This window comes from Microtus oregoni, unplaced genomic scaffold (assembly GCF_018167655.1).
Source record: "Microtus oregoni isolate MIOR12 unplaced genomic scaffold, Mior012 000003F_ref0000135, whole genome shotgun sequence".
Taxonomy (NCBI): domain Eukaryota; kingdom Metazoa; phylum Chordata; class Mammalia; order Rodentia; family Cricetidae; genus Microtus; species Microtus oregoni.
Genome location: NW_024543062.1, coordinates 33,888,214 through 33,904,098, shown reverse-complemented (window position 1 = coordinate 33,904,098; position 15,885 = coordinate 33,888,214). Strand labels below are relative to the sequence as shown.

The following is a 15,885-nucleotide window of genomic DNA, read 5'->3' as shown; positions in this document are numbered from 1 at the left end:
CCAAACTTCCTGATCCCCAGGCTGCTTACCATGGCAGGAAATGGACAACTTTTGTTGTCCTTAGCTTGCAGGCACTCATGAACACATTCAGCCACAAGCTTTTCTTGCTTCCCATCCAGAGCTCCAACAGGGGATTGACCACCACACAGGGTCAATTATTCATTTGTTCTGTTGACAACACTTGGCTTCTGAGAGATATCATGAGAATGTAGCCATGAAATTGCTCTCTTAGTGACAGGAGTAACTCACTCCACCAAGTGCTTGGTCTTCAAACGTGAGGGCGTGGGCTCAGAACCAGCTGCCACATAAAAGCCTTGAAGGGCAGTGTGAGCATATCATCCTACCCCTGTGGAGGTGGAAGAGAGAAGTCCCCTTTTCATCCTTGTACAGGTGGTCTAGAGTTACTGACAAGTCACGGGTTTAAGGAGAGTGTCTCAGGAAGCAAGGTAAGTATGACGCTTGAGACCCCCTCCTACTCACACAGGAGTGGGCACAGGCAGTGCTCCAGAAGACACATATGAACCCAGACACACACACAAGTTGGGAGGCATGAAGAAAAGGGAATAGAAAGAACATGGGTGAAGGCTTCATCTTTCATAAATGATTGTTCTTATGTGCGGGATCAATTTCTCAACCTGTGATAACTGTGATTTTGTCCACAGCATTCTAGAGAAAAGCTCCTACATAACTGTGGTTTCAACTTCATTTTTGTCTCCTCGGATGACTCTGCTGAAAATCACAAGTTGCTTGAACCTATGAAGAACAGCCGTGGCAGCATTTCCAACAACGCCACGGTCGTATGGAACCCACTGCTACTTTTTGTTTGGTGTTGGCACATCAGGACTATGTTCTACTCGCGAAAGAACTAATCCCAGGCCAGAAAGAGAAATTTATCTTTATTATTTTATTATTCAATAAATAAATTCCTCTGTTTATTACTTTATTAAATGTTGACTTGATTTTTATCCTGACCCATGGAGCAATATTATACAGGCCCTACATTGTATGGCAGTCAAATTTACAGGCCAGCTCATACCTGGCCACACAGAAGGTCACATGACTTCCAGACAGGATGTTGCCATCCTAAAAAAAAAAAAAGAATAATTAAAATAATCATCTTAAGGGACCAGAGTTTTAAGAAAACTATTTCTTACATTCTGATTAAGTACAATAATGACATGTGGTTTCCTTTTCTTGTCTTAGATACAATGTAAAGGGACTCTTAGGTGCTAAAAACAACAATTACTTTTCAAATAAAAAAAAAAGATTAGGATATGCTAATATTGTTCTGATTCTTTCTTTGCCATTATGGAGATCACCTGGGAAGTGTTAATCCAGGCTGCCTGACAGAGCAACCATATTTGTGGAAGTAACTTTAGTCCCCCTACCCCAAAACAGAATGTGAATGAACTTCCCCCTCAGTTTACCTTTTGATATAAAAGCTGTTTGGAAAATAAACACGGGTGATCTTTAGGATTTGAATGAATCCTGGGACTCCCTCCTGATATTGCCCTGTGAACTGTGTCTCAACTATTCCTACCCCTCCTCACTGGCCCAGGGAGATAATTTATGTTGGGGCTAGACCCTGACACTGACCCACCTCTTCACGTTGATATAAACCTGTGATATCCAATCCCAAGTGAATTGAAATATTGCAGCTCAATTTCTCAGCCAGGATTTTCTAATCCTGTTTGATTTCACTGTGGCTGGTAGTTTTCAGAACTATTTCCCACAAGGCTTTGGCATTGACTCTGGTAGCAGCCCGTGCTTCAGGGCACCTATGTCTCATTGGTAGCTGTGTCTGAAGCACACAGACACGTCACGTCTGCAGCATGGCCACATCCGATGCTTCTTGACTGCCTTGAAGCTAGGAAGGTGTTCTGTGCTCAAGGTCACATGGTCTCAGGGCTCTCACTGGAGAGAAGAAACCAGTTTTGGGGATGGCCAAATGAAAAGGAAGCCTAAAGGGATGTAAAGCCCAACCATATTGAAAAACCTTTATAGCTCAAGAAAACAAAAAACAACAGCAGCAACAAACAAAGAGGCCTGGGAAGGTGCCTTCAGCTTAGATGTCCCCACTTCAGCTTAGATGTCCCCGCTTCAGCTTACATGTCCCCGCTTCAGCTGTCCAGCCATCAGCACAGACCTGCCTCGGGAAATTCAGAGACACAAAAGGACATCAGAGCAACTGGGGAAAACATAAAAACCAAAGCAAAGGAAGCACACTCAGGAGACAGAGGCAGAAGGATCTTTGTGAGTTCAAGATTGGCCGTGTTCACAAAGGGAGTTCCAGGATAGCAAGGGCTGTTTACAGAGAAACCGTCCCCTGAAAAAGCAAAGGAAGCTTGAGAAAGACATGTCCATTCACTGCTTGCTAGGCAAGCATGATTTCTGACTTCCTGTCTTCCTCCTCTCTGTTGGCAAACAGGAATGGTGACATATGCTTGGAATCCCACCACTGGCAAGGCAGCCATCTGCTGATGACCGGCTCTCACTGTCAAGGCCACCAGCCTAGCAGACCGGATATAAATGAGTGACCTGTGTCAATAAACAAGGTGAGTGTGTCTTAGGAACAAACACTGAGGTTTTCCTGTGGCTTCCGCATGCATATACACTAAAGGAATGTATGTGTACACAGAGACACAAGTGTATCCATGTACATGTAAGAAGAGCTACAGATACACACAGGCACAGTACGGGGTGGGGGTGGGGAGAGAGAGGAAGACAGGACAGAGAATGGAGAATCAGAAAGAATGAATTCAACTTTTGTGGACTGGTATGTCTCAAAGTATTTTGATTTTTGATTCTTTGAGACAGGGCTAGTGACCCATTCTGAAGCTCAATGAGGGCCCTACGTGTCTAATGGTGACCTCAAGCATCCCGTTCTGCTCTACTGCCAAGGGCTGACATGACAGGTATTGGCCTCCCTCTTCATCTGTCCAGTGCGACAAATCTGTATCAGATACTAAAGCATGCTGGAGCAACACTTCCTGACTAAGGTGATCCTGAAACCATTTTACAAATTTCATGGAGGGGTTGGAAACGGAGGTTTCTCTGAACTGCACCATGCAGTAGCAGCTTTGAAATAATCCCTAGGCTGGGAGGTGGGGGTGCAAGACTTTAATCCCAGCACTCAGGAGGCAGAGGGAGGCAGATCTCTGTGAGTTAGAGGCCAGCCTGTTCTACAAGAGTTACTTTCAGGACAGTTAAGATGGACTGTTACACAGAGAATCCTTGTCTTGAAATACAATCAATAATAATAATAATCACTCAGGTTGTATTGATTACAAATTTTGTCCTGTTGCTAAGGCTTATTACTAAATATCTCTTACAGTTAAATTAACCCATTTCGTTTGATCTATGTGTTGCCATGGCCGTGGCTCTACCTGTCTGCTTGTGTCTTGTTTCTTGGTTTCTGACTCCTGTCTCACATGTTCTGCCCTTCTTTCTCCCTGTTTGGCTTTCCCACCTAGATTGATTCTGCCTTGTTAAAGGCCAAATCAGCTTTGTCATTGGCCAATAGCATACAGAAGGGTTATCCCACAGCAAGACCTGGTGTTAGGAAGTGAAAGAAGGTTCTCCTCTGGACTGAAAATTACTGTGGATGCTGGCCACTTATGTTGTGTAGCTTGGGTCCCTCTTAGATATTCACACCGAGAGAGGCGTCAGAAACTGGAGAAACAGTATCACAGGAGGAGAAATGTCAATGCACACATGGTCACTTTCAATTCCCAAAGCTCAGACAGACTAGCGACAGAGGCCCTGAGGGCCTCAGAAGAGACAGTCCCTGGCAGAAATGAGAAGGCTAGGAGACAGGCTGACTCCATGCAACCAAACCTCTAGCATTTTGGTGACAGTTCTGACCAACAGGCAGAAAACTACTTTGTTCTTCATGTTGGGTCATCATCGTTTTCAGAGCACAGACCAAAGTCACGTCAACATGGATAGACAGACACCACGGGGAATGGGATATGGACTTCTACATTCTGAGGAACACCCAGTTCATGAAAGCCAACAGAGTGACAATCATGGCGAACATAGGGACTAAGAAACCAGAACTAGGGATTGTGTTGGGGGGGATTCCTCAGTTGGCAGAGTACTTGTCAGACAACAGTGGGATCTACGTTTGTGTCCCAGCACCCGCATATAATGTCGGCAGCACTAGCACACAGTGGTAATCCCTACTCTTGAGAGTCTCAGGATGGAGTCTAGGAGAACCAATGAGCTCCAGAACTCATGGGAGACTGTTTCTCTAAATTCGCACTGGAAGGCCAACAAGAAGAGAATCATCAAGTTGAATTCTGGATCCAAGAAGTACACCCAGAAAAGAAGACACGGGCAACTAGGGAAAGGTATCCTGACTTGTTGGGAAGTCAGGCTCTACCTGAAGCTGGGGTATGGGGAGGGGTGGTCTCTCCACCAGATGCACCAATCCTGGGGCTCTCTCAGCACTGGGGCAGCTGAGCTCTGCTCCACCCTCCCAAGGGAGCTTCCCAGTAGAGGTATATAGCACAAATTCCAATTATTCTTAAAAAAACAAAACAAAAAAAAAAACCCAGAGTCAGATACTAGGGGGTGAAGGCTGAAGGATCAGAGCAGTGTGCCAGCCACTAAAGAGACCCTTTACCTTGACCAATGTTCAAACCAAAGGGGCGATCCTGTCCTCAGACTGTCTCTTCCCATCTTATATTCCTCTCTCCTCCCAGCCACATCCCTATTGTCTCCACCTCCCTGTGCGGCGATTAAAGGCATGGGATCATAAGAACTAGGATCACATTTGTGTGAGCTGTTTCTCTTTTAGACAGATTCAATCTCCTCTAGCCCAGAGTGGCCTTGAACTAACAGAGATCCCGCTACCTTCGCCTCAACTAGTTCTGGGATTAAAGGTGTGTGCCACCAGGGCCTGACCTCTAGTAGTTTAGCTCTGCACCCTGATTTTCAGGCCAGCTTTATTGGTTCAAACAGAAACTAAGTATCACTACAGAGAGGTATCCATTTCTTCTGTTCTGCTCCCCTAAGGGGGTATCTCAGCAGAGGGATCCATTTCTTCTCAGCTCTGTCCCAAGATGCTATTTCTGCTTCTCTGTGAAAAAGGAAAGGCCTGCAGGAAGGCGGTAGTCTCCTCTCCTCGGACTCCAGTAAAAAGTTGATACTCACCTGCCCTGAGAACTTTCTGCTCAGCTTACTCTTCTGCTTAGTGCAGAACAGGGTCACCATGGTAGACAGGCTGTGCTGGCTGAGCCTGGGGAGGGCAGCGAGCCTTCCACACACAGCAGCATCATGCGACCCCATACAGACATCAGCATCAAGCCTTCCAGAGCCTGGGTTTCTTTCTCCAGGACACACAGCACTGGGTGTATCAGTGCAGGGCCCACACACTCACCTGAGTGTCATTCTGACCGCCTCCTTCCTTCCTTCAGGACCGTCCTTGTGTTTTCTTTTGGGTAGAAGGGTCTCAGGGGACAGATAAAGCATAAGTATCCATGGGGGGTGGGGGTGGTATTGGGGTTGTTTTCCGTGGGTGTCCAACCCTTTTCAGAGGGTCCAAGTGACTTGCTGATATAGCCCCTATAGATGGGGAAGCTGGGAACACAGAACCTTTTCAGCTCCTGCGGGCCACTCAGAAGGACCCTTCTTCCTGCTGCCTGTTTAGGAGGTTGCAACTTGAGCCTGATCCAGGAGCCAGACATGTGGCAGAGCAGTACAGGTCTGGTTCCTCTGCTGGGAGCAGTGACAGAGGAGGGGTCTGACCCAGGTCTGGGTACCAGACTGTGCGGTTGAGCGGGGCTAGCTGGGGATCTGGAGAGAGATGGCAAGCAAAACCCTAGAAGCTACAGTCTGCAGCATAGAGCCCTGTGATTTGCAGCAAAAGCCACCAAACAGGAGGAGTCAGGAGGAGCAAGTCCAGCCCCTGGGATGCATCTCCGCACTGGCTGAAGGACTCTGGCTCAGCTGCTTCCCCAGAAGTCACCCCTGGTCCTGACAGCACCACGTGTCTGGACAATGGAAAGCTGAATTGCTTTTGGTTCTCAAAACCAGTGGAGCAAAGCACGATGGGTCTCACCTGTAACTCCAACACTTGGAAGGCTGAGGCAGGAGGACTGCTGTGAATTCAAGGACAGCCTGGACTGCAGGACAGAGTGGCATGCTGACACCCAGACTAGGTGCTCATCCTGGTGGGCTATTATTAGCACAAGTCTTTGGGACCTTCCTGAACATCAAGCTGGACGCTTGCTCTCCAATCTGCCAGGCTCTGCTAAGGACAGGGAGGCGCTTCACTCTGCGTAGACACCTGATCTCATGGGATGAACTAACATGAAACTGCTTCAGCATCAGGGCGCACTTCGCGAATCCTGGGCCTCCTGACACCTGAGGAAGGTCTCCTTGACAAAGTGAGCTCAGAACTCAGGGCCGGCCTCTTGCTCATGTTTCTTCCCCGTGGCAGAAAATGGCACTAATGGTTGTGGGTGCATCCTACATGGCTCCCAGCACAATGGGCAAAATCTCCGAGGAAGACTGGCAGGTGAGGTCTATCTAAGCCAACTGTCTGCTTTGGACGGATCCATCTGGTCAGGATTCCAGGTCTGGGCAAGTTGACCAGGATGGCATGTGCTGAAGGCCCTAGGGAAGGGGGGCAGAGTGAAGCAGGCAAGCTAAGCCTCCCCTACACCTGACAGAGGTGGGTCCCATCTCTGGAACACAATCACCAAAATTCCCCCAATCAAGAAGGCACCATCCTCCAGTTCACTTGAACAGACATTTATTGAGCACCTACCAAGTGCAAGGCACTGTTAGGTGCCACAAGAGATACAGAGTGACCATAGGGTCCCTGCCCGCGAGGAGCTCATAGTCTAGAGGGAGGCAACACAGTACACAGTTGGCTGCAGCTACACCTGCTGGAGAGGCAAGAGCCAGAAGCGAGACACCAAGTGCTGTGGGGGTCACAGAATACCACAGGGCTGCTTCTGTTCAGGGCACAAGACTCAGGGCTGGGCCTTTGAGGAGGAGGGCTGTAGGGCAGAGGGCCATTTCTAGAAGAGAAATAAGCACGGATAGGGCCCCTGGGAACCCAGATCTGGGTGGCGGGTGAGCATCGTGGCAGGGATAGACAGTGGATAGTGAAGTACGGCCATGGGGCAACAGCCATGGGCGCTCAGCTCAGAGGACAGGAACTCGATGCTCTGGTGGCAGCTGTAGGTCACTGAAGAGGAGGAGGAGGACACAAAAACGGTCATCTTGATGAACCTGAATGAGCTCCCTGGAGTCTGGGAGAGGGGAGTTGTAAAGTGGCCTAGTGTTGAGGGACCCGTGAGAGAACAGTGTCACGGGGGATTGTGGGAAGTGGGGGGCAGTAGCAAGCCAAGGGCCAAGAAGGATACAAGGGAATACGTGATAGAAGATGACAGAACGGAGGCCGAGCTCCTGAGGTTCTGGGAGTCACGATCCCATAGGCTTAGTGACAGGATTAGTGTCACCACCACTGAAGGTGACATTAGGAAGGAGCGGTGACCTCCTACAATAAGTGCAGCTTCTCAAAGTGCAGTTCCAGGCCACCAACTGGGAGCCACTCAGGGTGTGTGGAAGGGACAAGCCTCCAGGCTTTCCTCTACCGCAGAGCCCACACCTCAGGGTGTGTGATAAGCTGCATTTTAGCAAGGGCTGCCCTTTTCACTGGCGTCCTAAGGGTGGCCCAGTTTTAGAGCCGCCTGTGGAGAAACTGCATTAAGGATTGCCTTCAAGGAGAAGAAAGGAATGCAGAGCATCCAGAAGGAAGATAGAAGAAATAAGGCCAATGGCCTCCCTGTCTGTAGCTGTTACATTAACAATGAAAAGGCAACCAGTAATTGCCCAGGCTCCTCCCATGAGGTGAGCAGAAGCCAAGTTTGCAAACTGGGGAGTGAAAATGTGGGAAGGTGGAGTAAAGCATCAGCAACAAAATGCAGGGCGTTTTAACCTCAGGGATCAAAGGGAACAGGAAGGTGGTAATGCCAGCGAACAGTGCAACTAATGGACCCAGCTGAGATGGCTCAGAGTGTTGAGGATGGGGATGCATTGGAAGAGATGCGAGAGGCAGGCTAGGACCAGGGTGAGCATGGTGCAGAGGCCACAGGGTCTGCAGCCATTGCCCCTACCAGGGGGAGGGACTCAGTACTTGGCAGTGGCAAGAAAGGGTGGAGTCTTCTTTTTTGCTTTACACATTCGCAAGCCTGTGTAAATGCAACTCCATCCTGCCTCAAAGCTGAGCCTGCCAACCATGGTGCCACCACACTGGACCAGGACAGCTCCTGCGACACATGCACTCATGCGCACAGCGGCTGGAAGTCCATCAGCTACACTAGTTACTTATCCTTTCAATCTCTGTAAGCATCAGATACTTGACCAATGACCAAAATGATCAGCCTCGGCCACGTTGACCACCTCACCCAAATGTCAGGATACGCAGGAGGCAGAGGCACTCCACATACAGAGGAATGCCAAGACACTCCACAGTTCACTGTGGAGGCACTGAGGGGGTGGAGGCTCAGCATCTACAAGCACCTAACAGCAACAGAGCTTGGGATGAGTCAGAGAAGCAGGTCGTGAGCTTCCTTCGGTGGCTGGATAAGTGGGATTTGGATGCTACCCCTAAAGGTGATGAATTTCACAGAGAGTCTAGAATTATATTTCACATTATAATCTACACAGTAATAATGCCTCTCAATTTCCTCCAACTTTTCTTCCCTCCTATATGGGGAAGGGGACACGGGCAGGTATCTCAGAAACAATACTAAGAACACAGAGGCTACACAACAAAGTCAATCTGTCTGGAGAGTCTGGGAAAGCTCGTGCTCCTTGCTCCCTGCCAGCATCAGGATGTGGCCCTTGTGCTCTACAGAGCACCCTGACTCTCCTGGTTCCCGGGAATGCTGGACTGGGACTGAGTAGACCAGGAGGTCCTGGGGACGGCTCCACCTTGGCACCTTTACTGTGCTCAGAAGCTGGGGCACAAGGCTGTAGTGAGTCTACTCCTGGACCTTGCAAAGTCTGTTTTCTACTTTCACTGCCTGCAGGTCTCAAAAGCCCAAGTGACAGATGACAAATGACTCCCCAGCAGGTTACATGGTCAATGAATCCAGGAGAACATGACTGAAGTACAACCGTGACCACCTAGAAAACTCTGTATTCATCTCCTGAGGGATGCAGGGATCAAATGAAACCAAGTATATGCATGGTGACAGCTTCCTGGGATCTACATAGTCCCTGCACCACAGAGAACCAACCAGCACTACATCCTCAGTCACTAACTGTGAGACCAGGAGAAAGACACAATCCACAGAGCAGTGGAATTGACCATGAGGGCTGGGACACAACATGGATGGAAAACACAGAGCCCTTAAAAGGTCTAGGTGAGAGTCAAGATGCTAAGAATGACCAGGACATGTTTCACAGACACAGAACTCAGGCTACACTCAGAAGAGGCGATACTGAGATAACTGAAAGACTCAGGAAGAGCGCCTAAGAGATTTCTAAAAGACAGAAGAGGGAACAGCAGGGCTACTAATGCTATTTATTGGCTTGGGTCATCCTTGAGAATAGAAAACTTTTTGGCAAAGCTGTACAAACTCCACATGGGATTCTTCCCCACACTTGTGGGCTGTGGACTCATGCTGGCCACAGAAGGGAGTTCCTCAGCAGACTCTCCAATCCTACCTCACCTTCTGAGGTGACAGTAGCTGTGGAATCAGATCAGGAACATGGCAGCCTCAGCTGGGGAGGGAGCTGGGCCAATCAGGGAGTATGCTGGGACTCGTTTCCCTTCTCTGTCCAGCGGAGAGGAAGAAAGATGGGGTTGAATGGACTGAATTGTCGCCCTGCTCTTCTGAGTCTGACTTTGTCTTGTCGCTGACTACAGCCAGGCAGGCACCAAGTGGCTCCACTTCTCCACTCTCACGACAGCCTGCTGAGAAGACCTGGAAGAGTGGAGCAGGCCAGCTCCAAGGAGGGAGGCAGGGGAGCACACACCACGTGAGTGGACAGACAGATCACCTCAAGAAAATATACTTTAAGAGGGCTTGCTTTCCTTAAGGAAGCAATTCCCTTTTTTTTATTTTTTAATTTTATTTAGAAAGGCTAACTATATTCATTTGTCAACTTTTCTTCAGCTTTAAGGAAAATAGTTTAAAAAACATAAAGTTGTAAATACACTCAAGAGTAACTGCTATTAAACAGTTCTGAACAGGCAGAAAATGTACTTTTCTTTTACAGAAAATGTTCAATCTGTAATAGCAGCATAATTTATATATAGAAAAAAGCTGGCTTTGAAAATCCAGACTTTTGTATATATAAAACACATCCCTTCCTTCTCCTACCAAGAGCAGCACTGTGCACTCTGGAAAGCTTCTCCCCAGTACGGGACTCCACAGTAGGCAGCTCCCTCTGGTCCCCATCAGCAGTGGGCTCTCAGCCCAGCCTTCAGTCCAGTACCAGGGCAGAAAGGGCATTCAGGTCTTTCATGTATGGATGAGCTACCAGGATCTTCAGTTTCTGCTCAGAGTCAGGGAAGATCTTCAGCAGGGCCGCCCTCAGCTCGCTGGTCTCTGCGGAAGATCTCTGTGCTGGTACGAGAAGGTTCTGCTGCATACTGGGAACAGTGGCCAGGGGTGTAAAGTGGGGCTGCTGAGGAAGCCAAGGGCCTGAAAAGGCTCCCTGGTTCCGGGATGGAGGCTGGTAGCTGGTGTTGGCTACTTGGGTGTTGGGGCTCCAGAAGCCAGGATCAAACATGCCCACATCTGGCAGGGCATTGAGTAGTGGCTGCATGTCTCTGTGGATAAAGTGACCATGGAGAGAGCGGCAGTGAGAAACCCCGGAAAGCACGTAAGGCTGACACAGAGCATCTAGATGCTAGCTAGTTCCATGTTTTCTGAAGGCCAAAGAGCCAAGAGGATGTGAAATCAGCCCCCACAGAGTGGCTGACAGGGCACCCGGCACCATTTCCAGACCAATGAGGAAACAAGCACCTCTGGGATGGACAGCCCCTCCCAGTCTGCTATCTGAGGGTGGGCCAAGGTTGTTGCTTCTACAAGGTTCCTGCTCCTCTGGAGGGTTTTGTTCTAGGCAGTGTCAGCTGACTCGGGAGAGGAATCCCTCTGGGCAGAGGCAACTCCAAGAGGCTCCTGGAATCCCTGTCTCCAGTGAGGTCTGGGTGGGGCAAGTGTGCTCTGAATGTCTGTGCATGTGGTGTTGTCTAAGCATCCAGGGACACCTGTCCTGCTTAAAAACTCCCACCAATTTCATCTGTAGCTGAGAACTGGGGCTAACAGTGCCATCAATGTCAGAAGCTTGACAGCCTGCAAAAGCTCCATTAACATTAGCGGCATCCCCTCAGGAAGGAGTGACAGCTAGTGGCCACCAAGCACTTTGAAGACGACACTAGGTGAGAGGAAAAAGGACCACCAGGGCTGATCCTGCCACCAGGCTACTGAAGGAGTGGAACAGGTAGCAAAGAATTCACCTCTAGTTTGACCTGGAGCTCAGCTTAGCATGGGGCCCACACACAGCCTCAAACACAGGCCTTGAGGCCTAAAATCCTATGAGGATTTCCCATAGAAGATGTGGGGTTGAGGGGTTGGACTGGAAAAGCCTACAGCAGGCTGCCATGTCCTTGGCCCGAGTCAACGCCTCAAACAGGTGATAAAACCCAATGGCTCCCAGAGAATTGATACAAGGCCACGACTTTCCAAGTGTGTCAGTCTCCACTGAAGAAGATCCCTGGGTGAAAATCAACCCACTGCGGTGCATCACCAAGTTCAAACTGATGATCCCAGAGGCTCAGGCTACAAATGACCAACTAGCAGCCTTGAAAGATGGGACAGAGTCTATGTTCTCCTTTTAGGTACCTAGACCAACCCCATGCAAAAACCTGCCAGGAGATGCACAGAAATATAGCTCACTTTTGTTTTAAAACAAAGGTCTGGCTGATCTCTCAGCGCCAGGAGAGACAGCGTTGGGGTGAGTTTCTGGCCCCGCGGCACCAGCCTGGGAAGGGGAGCTCAGAGGTTCCTTGGCCCCCTATCCTTCTTGGGCTCTCTGCAGGGCCTCCACTCCCTGCATACCGCCTCTTTCTTCCTAGCCCACCCAGCTCCCATCCAGAACCCTCCCCACTTTGGCCCCACTGTCCTCTTTCGGCACATAACATCACCCAGCCCAGCCTGTCTGGGCACTGGGTCCGAATCCTCGGGGCACCCAAGTGGGCGGGAGTCCCTTTGTTTCTATCGCCTGCCTGCACCAAGCAGGGTAGGTGCTTTCTTTGCGACCTACCCAACCAGCACGGAGACCTGATCTCTCGGCGCCAGGAGAGCCAACGTTGGGGAGAGCCAGCGTTGAGTAGGCAAGGAGACCTGATCCGGTAAAAGAAGATCCATAAGGGAGCATTTGGAAGAAGAGATGGGCAGACGCCAAGGCAAGAATTCGCCCAACAAGCTGAAAAGCAACATGAAGCCACCAGAAACCAGCGACCTCACAACGGGAGGACATGAACACCTTCATCAAGAAGAAGTAGAAAAGATTGACTTCATGAAAGTGATTGATGCCCTTAAACAGCATGTAAAAAACGCCCTTATAGAAATGGATGAGAAATATAACAGAAAGTTTGAAGAATTGAATAAATCAGTGAATGATACCCTAGAAAACCAAGGAAAAACAATCAAACAGATAATGGAAACAGTTCGAGACTTGAAAACTGAAATGGAGGCAAAGAAGAAAACACAAACAGAGGGCCGGCTGGACATGGAAAATTTAAGTAAACAAACAGAGTCTACAGAAACAAGCATAACCAACAGAATACAAGAGTTAGAAGAAAGAATCTCAGATTCTGAAGATACCATAGAGAAAATAAACACACTGATCAAAGAAAACAGCAAGTCCACAAACTCTCATCACAAAATATTCAGGAAATATGGGACACAATAAAAAGACCAAAACAAAGGTCTGCCACTAGGTTAGCATGAAGGAGGCTGTGGTTAACAAGGTCACCTGAGAATTCTTACCGTAGACATAAACTCTACTCCTCAGTGCAGACAATAAAGCAAGCAGGCTTTCCCATGCAGAGATGGTAAACAGTAGCTGTGGGCCCTCACCCCACCCCCACAGCGGTTCCTGAGCAGGACACAAGTTCACGGCAGCACTGGACACTCAAAAGAAACGGCTGCACAAAGTGCATGGGAAAGCATCCCATAGAGATCCCGGGGAGCAGTGACCTACAAGTTAGCACCAGCTTGAAAACCTGCTTCTTCTGAGACCCTCATGAATGTCTGTGTGCTCTCAGAGTAAAATGAGAAGGATCCCCACACAGGGCAGGCCTAGACCCTGGCACATGAGGCAGAGGCAGAAGATCAGAGTTTGAGCTTAGCCTGCTGACTCAGAGGAAACAGTCTAAGGCAGGCAGGCAGGCAGGCAGGCAAAACAACACTGAAAAAGACCACAGTGAAGATTAGCCTTGGGCTGCTTCCGTGACTGGCTTCTATACGGGTCACACATCGCTAAGTCTAATTACGGCCTAGAAGACATTCAAATACCATTTCTAGTTTTCAAGGACAGCATTTGTTGCAAAGCACAACATTTGGTTAAAATAAAAAACCCTTTGACATACAAGGGGATACACAGAAATACCTAAGAAAGCCCTCCTTTCGAAGAAATTCATCTAGCCGAGGTCCGTTTCTTCCCAGAGGGTCATCAGGAACCATAAATATGTCCCCCACGAACGTGTACTGAAGCAGCCTACAACACAGAAAGTCACAGTGCTGACCATCAGTCCCCTTCATTGCTGAGGAAATGGAACATTCCTCACAGGAGACACCCCGTTTTGGGACAATGGTCAGCCTGAACATTCCCAGTGCTATCTTCCTGGAGAGGAAGCAACCCCACACACAAGTGAAAGCGTTCTAACTTCTGTTGTGGACACAGTCCTGTGAGAAGCTCCTCTCAGCTGCCTGCAAGTCTCATCCAGACGCCAGCCAGGTATTCTGTTTTCTACCAGATGAGAAAACACGATTAGAGACACTCAGCTTGGGACTCAGCAGGTGTGCCAAAGTGAAACCGAAAAAAAAAAGAACATGTTCATAGGCACACCTCTGATTTAGAAGAGAAAACATCGTCCTCAGCAGAGAAAGCCAAGGTTGACTCATCCAGGACAGGGACCTGGGCCTGCTCAGCAGGAAAGTCTTGCCAGAAACACGGAACACCGTGGGGTCTAGAAATAAAGAACTGACTGGGCATGGTGGTACATGATTTTAATCCCGCACTCCAGAGGCAGGAGAGCCTGTGACAGCTATGTAGTAAGCTCCTCTCTCGAATAAATGCATAAATAAAATTAAATTAAACTTAAAAAATTCTAGCATCTATGTCTGTGATGTACATTTTGGTATCCAAGTTGCTTCTGTGAGGTGAGGTCTAAAAGCAGTGGGTTGGTGGAGCCTCCTGTGTGCAGACTGGTGTCTAGCACAACAGTGTCTGAGAAGTTCAACAACTCATCAACTGTGCCCACCAGGTCAAACTTTCCTCCACCCATTACCAACACCTTCTTAGCAACACAGAGCTCAAATGTCTCAAGTAATTTACTTTCTTTTTTTTTTTTTTTTTAAATAATTTTTTTTTATTAAGAAAAGAAGAAAAAAAAAACATAAACAAAAAACAAGTTTCCACCTCCTCCCAGCCTCCCATTTCCCTCCCCCTCCTCCCACCCTTCTCCCCCTCCTCCCACCCTTCTACCCCTCCCCCCACTCCTCTCCCCCTCCCTCTCCAGTCCACAGAGCAGTCCAGGTTCCCTGCCCTGTGGTAAGTCCTAGGTCCTCCCCCCTCCGTCCATATCTAGGAAGGTGAACATCCAAACTGGCTAGGCTTCCACAAAGCCAGCACATTAAGTAGGATCAAAACCCCGTGCCATTGTCCTTGGCGTCTCATCAGCCCTCATTGTTCGCCATGTTCAGAGAGTCCGGTTTTATCCCATGCTTTTTCGGTCACAGTCCAGCTGGCCTTGGTGAGCTCCCAGTAGATCAGCTCCACTGTCTCAGTGGGTGGGTGCACGCCTCGTGGTCCCGACTTCTTTGCTCATGTTCTCCCTCCTTCTGCTCCTCATTGGGACCTTGGGAGCTCAGTCCAGTGCTCCAGTGTGGGTCTGTCTCTGTCTAAGTAATTTACTTTCATCCAAGAGTCTGTAGCCAAGGTTTGTCTTTCTTTTAAAATTTTAAAGTTACATTGTTTCCTTATTTGTGTACCCACAACTTTGGTTCTCTCTTTCCTGTGTGGTTCTGGAGACTTCCAGGTCCTCAGCCTTGGCACATCTCATCAGCCCAAGCTTTCAGAAACCCTGTTTGGACGTAGCAAGTTGTAAGTCTGAGACAAGAGCCGACTGTGAAATCCGAGAGACACGCGTGTCTAGATGTGTTGCTTACCCACACTGCCCTGCACATTCCCTATTTGCTTCAGATCTACGGCAGATCTGCCTTCTCCCTCAGCACAGCACAGCACTCTCGCTTCTTGTGGGTAGCGGCCGCTCGAGTGTCAAGTCTTCGGTGGGCTCATGGAAGCCAGCATTCACCGCTCGTCAGCAGTTCATGACTGACACGTTCACAGCGGCAGCAACAAGGAAAGCTGCATGCTAAACTCCTGGAAAACACCAGCCATGGAAACTAGACTTGCCCGAGCCCGCAGTCAGGTGCCCCCTCCCTCGGCATATTGTTTTTGTGCTACGCTCCTGCTGGAGTCACAGCACCCAGAGCTGACACTTGAGATGGCTGAGGTCCGGTCTTACAGGTGCTCCTAGGAGCCCCCTTCACCCTCTCCTGGGCCTACCACCCGGCAAGCAGCACACCAGACAAAATGCAGATCACAGCAAAGGAAAACAAGATT

General features: G+C 49.0%; 1 long non-coding RNA gene across 9 annotated transcripts in view; it reads right to left on the bottom strand.

The window, feature by feature from the left end:
* Positions 1–6,805: 6,805 nt before the first annotated feature.
* Positions 6,806–15,885, bottom strand: part of LOC121445145 — a 41,181-nt gene continuing 32,101 nt past the window's right edge. For 4 of the 9 annotated variants that reach the window (XR_005973874.1, XR_005973890.1, XR_005973888.1 and 1 more), the window contains 2 exons: positions 13,648–13,755; positions 10,119–10,801 (listed from right to left, as the gene is read on the bottom strand). This is a non-coding gene — a long non-coding RNA (uncharacterized LOC121445145). Of the gene's footprint in view, positions 7,202–10,118; positions 10,802–13,647; positions 13,756–15,058; positions 15,344–15,428; positions 15,643–15,885 lie in introns of those variants that run through there. The other 5 variants (XR_005973892.1, XR_005973876.1, XR_005973893.1 and 2 more) reach the window with 5 other exon arrangements.